The sequence below is a fragment of the Cryptomeria japonica genome, chromosome 4 (assembly GCF_030272615.1).
Source record: "Cryptomeria japonica chromosome 4, Sugi_1.0, whole genome shotgun sequence".
In the NCBI taxonomy this organism is placed as follows: Eukaryota; Viridiplantae; Streptophyta; class Pinopsida; order Cupressales; family Cupressaceae; genus Cryptomeria; species Cryptomeria japonica.
Window position 1 is genome coordinate 112,494,172 of NC_081408.1, and position 11,171 is coordinate 112,505,342.

The 11,171-nt window shown below is 35.2% G+C and overlaps 1 long non-coding RNA gene across 2 annotated transcripts; it reads right to left on the minus strand.

The window, feature by feature from the left end:
• Positions 1-4,283: 4,283 nt before the first annotated feature.
• LOC131046154 (uncharacterized) lies at positions 4,284-9,229 on the minus strand. 2 transcript variants are annotated; one of them, XR_009105942.2, is made up of 3 exons: positions 8,701-9,229; positions 5,246-5,650; positions 4,284-4,908 (listed from the first exon to the last, which is right to left on the minus strand). It is a non-coding gene; the product is annotated as an uncharacterized LOC131046154 (long non-coding RNA). The 2 variants fall into 2 exon arrangements; XR_009372227.1 differs by lacking the exon at positions 8,701-9,229 and having other exon boundaries at positions 5,246-6,551.
• Between the last annotated feature and the right edge of the window lie 1,942 nt (positions 9,230-11,171).

The window sequence follows — 11,171 nt, forward strand, 5'->3', positions numbered from 1 at the left end:
TCTTGACAACCCAAAAATGTAGGATGGTAGTGCTCGAAGCAATCTTTTCAATGACTATAGTTTTATTACATTGTGAGTTTATTATGATCTTGTTTTTTAAATTTTATGAAATATTGGTTTTTCACCGAACATGAACTTCTTTGTTCAACGCATTAAAAAAAATAGTAAACTAATTTTAAAAAATTGAAAACTGTCTATGGACTACATATTGATGTCTTCTTTCTAACAAAAATAAATAATTTAAATTTCGATTATATAGAACAAGTTATGTGTTCAAACATACACCTATGTCTAAATTATAATTAGTTGGACTTCAAAACTTAATAAAGTACAAAATATTCAACATATCACCATCAAACCAACTCCATACTTTGGATATTGATGTTAGAAACCAAAATTCAAAAGAATTAAGTTTTTTATCATTTATAGAGTAAAAGTTATACATTTTGGAATGCACATCACTCTTGCAAAATGTTGTTTGTTGTAAAAAAACTACTTTTTGAGGGAGATGGAAAAATAAAAGCAATTTTCATTTAAAAAAAATGAAAAAAGTATATTTAGAATCTGCAAACAAGATGTTACAAATCACTAATTTACATCATCTTCAAATTCTTAATGGTTTAAAAGTTATAGGTGTCAGAAAGTGAAGATTTTTTTAAAAATGTTCACCTCAATGTCAAAGTTGGCAAAAAAGTGGGAACCATTATATTGAGTTCACCCATATAGGATTCCCTACATCTCCTTTCCCTTCACCCCATCCTTTATTACCTCCTAACATACAAAAACACTTCTCCACTTGATATTGGCATAGTGCCTAGCCATTTTATTTTCTCTAGAGAGGACCAATTTTTATTAATTTACTTTTAGGACACCATCTAATCACTCTTCTACCTTTAAAAGATTATGAAACCGGACATGGTGACCACATAGATTTCTTATTATCTTCTTATCATTGCATATATGGTCATACAATTTCTAACTATAGAATATTTAAAGGGTGAGTTAGAAAGCCCCTTAATAGTGGTATCATTCCTATAAAAAGTGTTATTCAACTTCTTCTTCATCTAATTTCTCATGCAAAATCAATAATTGTTTTACCTATTATGTTGCTCTTCACTATGTGATATTTGTAGCTTACCTTTTGGGGGCCCATTGTGATTCATGGTGGTACAATTTCATGTGTAGTCATACATAGGGAACAACATAATTTAGCCTATGGTGTAATTACTCTTGTCTACACATAAGGATTTAGGATTTTAGAAACATATATCTTTAAATAATATCCCTTCCCCTTTCTTAGAGATGTATATTTTATAAAGATTTCAATCCTTGCATAGGATTTTATGTGCTTTATGACGATCTCATCCTTACAACATGGATATTTTGAGTCCTTTATTATGATCTCTTCTTTGCTTGAAAGTATATATATTATGGCAATCTCTACTTGGATTTGAAAGCATGAATCCTTTGTCAAGAATCCCTTTGTTTATTAAACAAGGGTATCCTTGTTTGAGGATCTCTTTTCTTTGTGGAGGTATATATTCTTAGACAAGTATGATCCTCTAGTCCCCTCTTTTCCCTTTTAGTAGCTATGTATCTTTTATAAGGATCCCTTTACTCTTTTTGAATGATGTATCCTTAATGATTATCTCTTCCTTGCTTGGATGTGTGTATCGTATATAAGGATCTCTTATTACTTTGATGCATGCATTCTTGGTAAGGATATCTCCTTGGCATTAAAGGTGTGTGTCCTTGATGTGGATCTCTCTCTTATCCTTAAGATATAAACGTAGGGACATGCTAACAACATAAAGGGGACATAAAGGCTCATTTTTTTCTTGTTTCATTCGTCATTGTACCTTCAAAGTGGTGGTGTTGTGTTACATAACACCCAATGAGGCATGATTATCTATCTATCCCTAACAACTTTTCTATCATATGACATTAGCATGGCTTGTTATTTTGATCCTTAATTACACTCCCTAAAGCATTGATAGTCTATGAATCACCTAGCATAGCACAATTTTCTATTGAGTGGCATCCATATGAATCAATTTTATCAGCTAGCATAACACAACTTGCTAGCTTGATCCTTTGTTGTACATGCTTATGCTCCATTAGGCATTAGTAAATTAGTATAGCAAAGCTTTCTAATTTGATTGTTGTTGTTGTTGTTTGTTCTCCCTAGGGAGATTCTTACCTATCATAGTGTGTCTTTCTAGTGTAACAATTTTATTGCATTGCATTGATCACACAACATAACACAACTTGTTGGTTAGTAGAATTTTGTTCCTTCCATCTAGATCACCCAACATAAAACAACTTGTTGGCTAGTGGAATCCATGTTGTTTGCATGAACCACCCAACATAACACAACTTGTTGGATAGAAAAATCCATAGCATCTTTGTGGACTCCTAGGATAATACAACTTGCTAGTTGTTGGACCATGGAACCTCTTCTTCTTCGCTTCCTTCCAATGGTCTATGCTCTTGTCTCTTTCTAGAAGTTTGCTTGTACTTTTCTAATATAATTCTAAGGATGATACTAAATGGTTGAGATGGTCTTGATGTTGAAGTCTCTTCAACTAATTGACTTGGAGACTTTTGGGGGTATTAATATTTTTTATGTCTTTTATCTTGTTTTATTTGTTTTTTATTTATTTCTCTTTGTGTGTTTTGTGTTTTCTATGTTAGTGGATCCTACAGTGGATGTTCTTGTGTGAGTTGATAGGATCCTAGAATCTTGGGGGATTGATTCTCTCAACTTGCTAGCATCATATCCCTTGTATGTATTTCGCTTCGTTGATTTCTCTACTTTAACACAAGAATGAGCGTAAGTTCATACTCCCACTAAAGTGGAGGCTAACATCATAAATTGTAACACAAGTAAATTTGGACTCTATTTTGCACCTAATTTAGTGTTTTTTTCTCATGGATCATTTTAAGCCTCTCCATGCCCTATTGTACCCTATAATTTAATTGTTAAATCCACATATATCATCTTATCAATTGCAAATTTTTAATATATAATTTATAATATACGTTAAAGTAAAAAATTTATACATTTTCATGGAAGATGATTTTAATTATTTGTAGATGAAGCAATTATTACACTCAATTATTAAAAATTGTTTGTCTCTCATATAAATCTAAATTAGATCATATATGGCTGGTTTCTTTCTCCTCACAAATAAATACTCATTATGGACGTCGGTTTGCCGTGTTTGGAGAAAACGTCTACCAAGAGCTTGGAAGGAGGTGTATCGTGCTATAAGAGAAGCAGAAATATACCTCAAACAGTGCTCAACGGATAGCTGGTGGATGAAATCTTTTTGAATGGCTAACACAGGTGAGGCCTTCGCCTCACACATGCACGACCTTGCCCAATGGTCTCTTCATTGTGCCTGCGAACGTCCTAAACTCTAAACTCTTCTCCTTGTCATCGAACGTCCTATCTCTATGATCCATTTCTTTCCAATCACCTGCAAAACATTTTTAATCACCATTGCTCTCAGCTCAAATAATGCAATCATGAAATTGCGCAATCCATAATTTGTGCATCTTAAGTGATGAAAAAACAATGACTTATACTTTAAGGCTAGGTCCCAATTAAAGAACAAGGGCTAGAGGGCAGCTTAGTTCCTGCCCAGTCTTGCGAAGGTGGGTTTGGATTGGGTCTACTGTTGACAGGGAGGGAAATTAAAGATACGCACAGAATAGAGTTGCAGCCCTTATTTGGTCCATGCTCTGCTACAACAAAGGCATAATTTGTATACCATCTGATTGAAGTGTCAGCTATCAAACTATTAGAATGTTCTCAATTTTGTATGTTATAAGAATTATATTTTGGTGATGGGCAATTGTACTTTGTTTGACTTTGAGAATAATAAATACCTAATTATTTGTTGATAGTTATTTGTAAGTTATCAAAGCTTTGAATCACTCTAATCTTTAATGACTAACTATAATTGACAGAAAATCACCACACCATGAAAGCTTTGAATCTGAATCAGTCTGATATATATAACCTATTAGGAATTAAAGCAAGTCACCAAACAGAGAGGCTTTCAATTTGAATCAGTCTCAGATGTAAAAAGCTAACTATAGTTAACATCAAAACACTACACCATGAAACCTGTCAATCGAAATCTTTATAGAGATAACAGTAACTCACAACAAATCACCACACTTTGAAAGTTTGCAAGAGAATCGGACAGAGCTTTGAAAGCAAGCCATAATTCACAGAAAATCACCACACCATCAAATATTTTCAATCTGAAAAGTTGATCAGAGAACACCAACTCTTATAAAACGACGTAATTTCTAAAGATAGTTTGTACAGAAGAAACAAGTGCGCTATTTTTCTGGGCTTTCATAACAGGAGATGGACTGGGCTCTAATACAGTTTTATTCATCCCTCTTAACACTTGTAGATTGTCTACAACATTACCATTGTGTTCAGGAAATAATTCATCAGAATTGTCTTGACTTGTTATGCCCAATTCTTGTTTGCCTGGAGCCATGTTCAAGCTATCCAACTTGCCAATACTTCTATTAGATGGATTACCCTTTATTCTCCTGTACTTTTCCCTTATGAATGGTCTTTTTGAGACATCAGCACAGCTTTCTCTAGAAAAATCCTTCCTTTGCTCCACAGCATCAGTACTTGGATAATTTACAGCTGTTTTGCAAGCAGGCATTCCCCATAAGCTCTGCTCAAGTATAGAGAATGGGATATCCATACCCTATTGTAAACCTCCCCATTTGCAATGGTAAGGGATGAAGCTCGCAAAGGTTGTCGAGTCTGGCTTACTACATCTCTTCGAGGCATTCTGTCAAACGATTCCCGTGCGTTGTCTATGCTTCCACATTTTACATACATATCTACCAGGGCAATTGTAACTACATCTGGAAACAAGAGTTGAAGAAATTCAGGAAAGCATTAGCATTGTTTGTCAAGGGAAAATCTACGACTATCAACAGAGATGTTTAATAAATGCCTTTAGGGGCGAAGGCACATCTATTAATTGTGGGGACTTTTTTAGGAAGAGACCTCCTACGTGGCCTGTTAAAGGAGGGCTATAACTTACTTCTTCCTTAAAGTAGTACAAGATGCATTTCTCAACCAAATAAAGAAAAAAAGAATGATTTCCTTCACTAGAAAGCTACCAACAGTGTGAAAGATAAAAAGGTATACAAGATTGCTGCAAAACAAACAAAGCAAGGCTTGATTCAGCAGTCTTACCTAATGTCTTGAACAATTTGCTGCACCTGTTCCTTCTTTGAACCCTTGATAATATTATTTGCTCTTTCACCTTGGTTTGCAGCTACAAAATCGGGGTCAAAGACGCCAGGAAGAGGCAGCATGCCTTGCATGTAAGGTCGCAGCTGCTTGTGGAGGTCAATGTCGAGTACCTTGGCTCGGGCCATGGCATCTGCCAAATTCAGGTTGCTAATGTCCCATTCTCATTACAACCTGGCAGTGGAATTGCTGGGAGATGCATGCGTCGTAGATAAGTGTCAACGTCACATACTCCATGCATTTCATACAATCCTTGGGGGTCGACTTCATGGCCGTATGAATATAAAGCATCATGATCATTGATTTCTAGGCAATTTATAAACTGGTCAATAGTTCCAAAGCGTAGCTCTGTAGAAGTGTATCGCATGTGTAACAAGAACTGGAAAGAGTCAAAAAGACAATCGCCTACATTGTATACAAATGATTTCACCCTAAACATCTTATTTTTTTCCAATACCACGTCAATTGTTTGTTTTGACAAGTCCACACTACAAGGTTTATAGTTCTCTGTATCTATAATATTATTTAATGATTTTGTTGACTGCAATTTATGGTCTATGTTGCACATTATCGAGCAATGGCCAAACGGGTAACAATAAAAGTTCAACAATATTATGCTAATCATAAAATTCATGCCAATTAGCCCACTATTTGAACTCCAAGGTCTCAACAAAGGCCATGCCCCTTGATCCTGGAGCATGCAAAACAATTTTCTAATCATTGACATGGAAAATGAAAAGTGCATCTAGCTAAGATGAGGCATACATAAAGATGTAAAAGTGGAGTCTGCATTGCAAGAGGAGAGGCATGATTTAAAAAGGCAAGAATAAAGTTGTTTGATGATCAACAAAGCATATTGCATAAAATTTATTAATATCTTTGCTGCGAAACAAAGTAGTTTGGCATATATAGTTGTGGGTATGGAGACTTGAAGTTGTTTCTTTTAAAGTAATCTAAGGACATGAACTAAATTAAAGAGAATTTTAAAACAACCAGAAAGCTTCAAATAGCCGAGGCAACTAACCAAAAGTAAGAGACATTTGCATCTTCTATCTGTACTATATGTGGAGAAAACTTTTACTAAAGATAAAATATAATTTTTTTATTTACTGTTCACCATTAAACAAGATAATATTTTAATAGAGTATCTTCAATGCACTCTCTCTTTTTTTGAAAAGATGTATATATAAATTAAAATAAAGAAAATATACAATATAAAACAACAGTTTTTTTTATTTACTGTTCACCTTTAAACAAGATAATATTTTAATAGAGTATCTTCAACGTACTCTCTCTTTTTTTGAAAAGATGTATATATAAATTAAAATAAAGAAAATATACAATATAAAACAACAGTCTAGTAGTGCTAAGTGTTTTTAAAGAACACATGTTAGATCCACTACTTCAATCAGAGTATGAAGGATAATGTTTATGTTGATAATTTGCAGGTTTAATGTAAAATAAGAAAGATGATAAACCAGAAGATTTTTTACAAGGCAAATTCCAAAAAAATCGACAAAATCAGACAACCACAATCAATATTTCCTAACAAAAGATTCTCCATGAAGTGAATTTGTAGCCAATTGACATTTGCAATCAGATCATACTAATTGGTTAATATCAAATCTGTTACATTCTATCAGCCTATTAGTGAATATGATAGTATACCTGTTGAGAAATTTTAACCACTACTAATTCCAATAGGTTCTTTGTGCCATGACCAGTTTATGGATGGTTTTGTATCACTACTTGAGTTTTCAGTTTTAGCAGGAAGAAGTGATTCTAGGCCAACCTTCTCCATTGCCATTGAAGAAGTCTACGTACGTACTTTATTTATAAGAAACCACATGTCCATATTTTTGGTGGCCACATTGTATTTACATGCAAGACCGCTTCCCTCAAAACCCACAACAAAGTGAAAACAGCTTATGTGAATTTAGTGAACACAGCTTGTGTGCGTTTTGTGCAAAGTACAGTGGACATTTGTCATATAAAAAGACATAGAGATACAGGCAAATACTTACATTTTGATGATTATATTGTATTGTATTGTTGTATTGGGAAACAACTTAAGGCTCCGCTCTTTTCTTTATTCTCTTATTTTAAAATAAAAACACAAAATCCTCTGTATTGTGTTTGGATTACTTGATGGGAAGTGGAAATTGTCACTTGCATTAACGAAGACAGATTTGTGTTGTTTTCCAATGAATAGGTGCTAAGATTGTGGAGAAAAAATAATGTAAAGCGAGCAACTGCCACTGCAACGCACTGACAGACGCATTGTACCGTGTGCGTTCTCTCCTGTTGGAATTCACATTTTTCTCTGACATTTTGTAGCCTTCAATAGAAACCAATAAGAGGCAACCAAATTAAGATACAAGACAATTCAAATGTGCCAGGCTATTCATGGGATGAACATCCTTAACCTCAAAGACTAAACAAGAGTCTTTGGTAAGATACACTCTTACATTTGTTTAGTGCTTGTATATATGTAAATACACTTGCATGGCATTAAAGAAACAAAGGAAACAAATGTGTATAGACATTTAGACCAGAGCAGAGAAATGCCAAAGGAAACAAAGGTGTAGGGATTTGTTGAAACGCCCTAAATTTTTTTAGACAAATGCAAGAGGTAGGTGTAAAGCCATAGTCGATTACACCTCTCAGTATCATTCCAACAAAACAGGGTATGGATATACTTCAAAACATAATGGAAATGGGATTGTTGTCATATGTTGTAGTTGTCAATGCCCAGGTACATATCTATGCAAAATGTGGGAGCATAAATAGGGTACGTGAACTGTTTGGAAAAATGCCTCAAAAAAGGTAATTAAGGTGATTACTTGGTAATCTCCCCTCTGTAGTTTCTGCTTATGCAAACTGGGGGCTTTGGAATAGGATATCAATGTTGCATACCTAGGACTTTGAAAATCTTAGCTGGATATACGTCCATGAAAATTGCAAAATCCCATTCTAGTTTCTACAGATTGATCTAAGATTTTATAATTTCTCTAAGTCTATGGAAAATGCATTGCCTAAGTGACATGCTAACAAAACACACACAAATATTGCACTTTGGATGCTTTCCCTTTAAATATAGTGGAAAAAATCTATAATGAGCGCTGAAGTTTCTGAATTCCAACTCCATTTCCATCATTGAGGGATAAAAGAATTCATATAAGAGTTCATAATGGTAGAACTAAACTTGATGTCAAGAATTTATGAAGCATAAAGAATCAAGTTCCGACAAATTGCAGTTTTCCTTGCACACCTCTAAAATTTTATGAGAACCATACTTGCAATCCAATTGGGGGATAACTTGCTGAACCTACAAATACTAGAACAGAGAAGAAAAATAATCCACATGCACATTTAGCTAAATGGGGTTCTATAAATACCAGAACAGAGCAGATTTCGCTGAAGAAAAGCTGAAGGTAAAAAGGCCACGTCGTGCTCCAGAACAGCTAAACATTAAAAATGAGGCATCATGCGTTTATTAATATTGTTTCATTGTCATCTTCCACCTGTGTAGTAACGGGTCCTCTGCCTTGCATGCCCAAAACGAAAACCCTAAGAGCCATCTGTCTCTGCACATCCACATCGCACAGGTGCAGCCGTAAATGCCAACTGTGTGCAACAGATGCTAACCAAGATCTAGTTTTTGCCCCCTTCCTCTGTATCCGGACGTTCTCTTGCCTTGGGTTTTGCATTGCCTATCCGTCCACCATCTATAGCCTACCAACACTCCAACCTTGCAAACAATGGTTAAAACCCAAGCACATATCTCTGCCAAATTGGGATTTAGACTTAGAAAATTGGGATTTAGACTTAGGATAGTCTTGACATAGAACAAAACAAGCCATGCTATTGGCTGTCAAAGGATATGACTATTAACTAATTAATGTGAAGCCTTGCCAATAGTTCCTTGCAGAGGCAGGAACTAACAACTAAAGTTATGCATAATATAAACAAAATGAAATTTTAACATAGTTTGAATTTGGTGAGTTTTAATTTTAATAGTAACATAGTTTGAATTTGGTGAGTTTTAATTTTAATAGTTCAATATTTATCTTTGAAATAATGTAGCTTTATGATCCGGGTGGATAATTAACAAAATACGGGTAGGGGGATTTGAACCCCTAACCTCTCCTCTTCCTATTTTCACTCTCCACCAGTAGGCTATGCAGATTTATCTGCTATGTTTTCATGCTACTTCTATTTAATGACTGTTGAATGCCCTATTAAAAATTATGAAAGGCTAGTGGTTTGAACCGGTGACCCTATAATTATGGGCTTCCACTCCCTACCGCTATACAATGCTGTTGTTTCGCAAAGAGGTTTGACAGTTTAGATTTTTGTGGAATGTGGCGGTGATCCAAAATAAAAGGGTCCCTAAAATATACATTAAACTATATTCAGGCTAGCCCGAGAAATATATTGTTAAAGCTCGAATTATACGAGCCATGTATTTAAATGAGTTGGGATTTTTAAAAAGATTAAATGGTATTTTAAGGGTTTGTTTTAGAGATATAGTTTAAAATTGGGGGATATGAAAATATTATTGTTTTAACTCCATTTTAGAATGTAAAATAGTATTTAAAGGGGGTGATTTTTGCATTGTGGGACATGGAAGTTTGGAGATTTGTGGGAGAAGTGTGAGGGAATTTTTTTTGGAGAAATTGATAGTGAACTATTCATCTCTGTACATTGGGAGCTTGAAATCAAGCTTGTTGCACTTGTTGGAGAAAGAATTTTGTAATTCATTATCATCTGAGGAGATAATTTTTTGGTGAAGCGAGAGGAAGCTATTGTGGAGTTTGGTACTTCACTACTACACTTCGAAAAGTGGCATTGTGCGGATAGGAGTGGCTTTGTAACTCTTTGTAAACTCATTTTTGGAGCTAATTGGATCGGTCTCACATAGTTGGGCAGACTCGGAGACGTAGTCACCTTGTGGCGAACTCCGTAATCAAATCTTGTTGTTTGTGTCTCCTTTCTCTTCCTCTCTAATTCTTCTATTTCATCACTTCAATTTATTTGTAATTAAACATTTTATGTACATGCTAATTGCAATTTGTTAAGCATTGTAATGTTAGCATTTTTATGTAATCAGTCATAGATCCTTAATCAGATCAAGTGGTATCAGAGCTAGTTTGACTAGTATTGCAAATTTTGAATGCTGACAAGATCCAAGCTCCTGCAAGGCCAAGGTGAGCTTGAAGTCTACAATTCTGAAATCGGGAAATGAAGGACATTTCCAAAGAAGTCTATGTCTGAAATGGAGGTACCTGAGGAGATCAGTGAGCAGGAATTTCGAAGAGCTTTCATGGCTCTGAGCGCGAAGGTGGATTTCTTGTTCAACGAGCACAAAGAGCGAAAGGCACATGAAGAAGGTTTGTCGAACCAGGAAGATCATGAAGATAAGAAGGATAAATGACCACCTGGTGGTGGAGATCCTCCTTCATCTCCTTCTCCTCCTTCTTCCCCTTCTTCTTCTCATTCTTCTGGAAATCCTTTTAAGGGTGTGTATAAGCCTAAAATTAAGTTGGGTGTTAAATTTGAACTGCCTAAATATTGTGGGGAATTAGATATTGAGAAGTTAGATGATTGGGTTCATCAAGTAGAGGTTTATTGTAGAGTTCAAGGTCTTCTTGATGATGCCTCTAGAATCCAGTTGGCTACCCTTCGGTTGGGAGGTATCGCTCTCACCTGGTGGGAGAGTAGAACTCGGTCTGAAATCTCACAACATGGTAGAGTTAGCTTGACTTGGTCAGAATTTGTTGGTACTCCTAGGAAGCAATTCTACCCCTTGGGTCATATGCAACAGTTAATGATGAACTGGCAAAGTTTTAGGCAAGGGAAAGGGTAG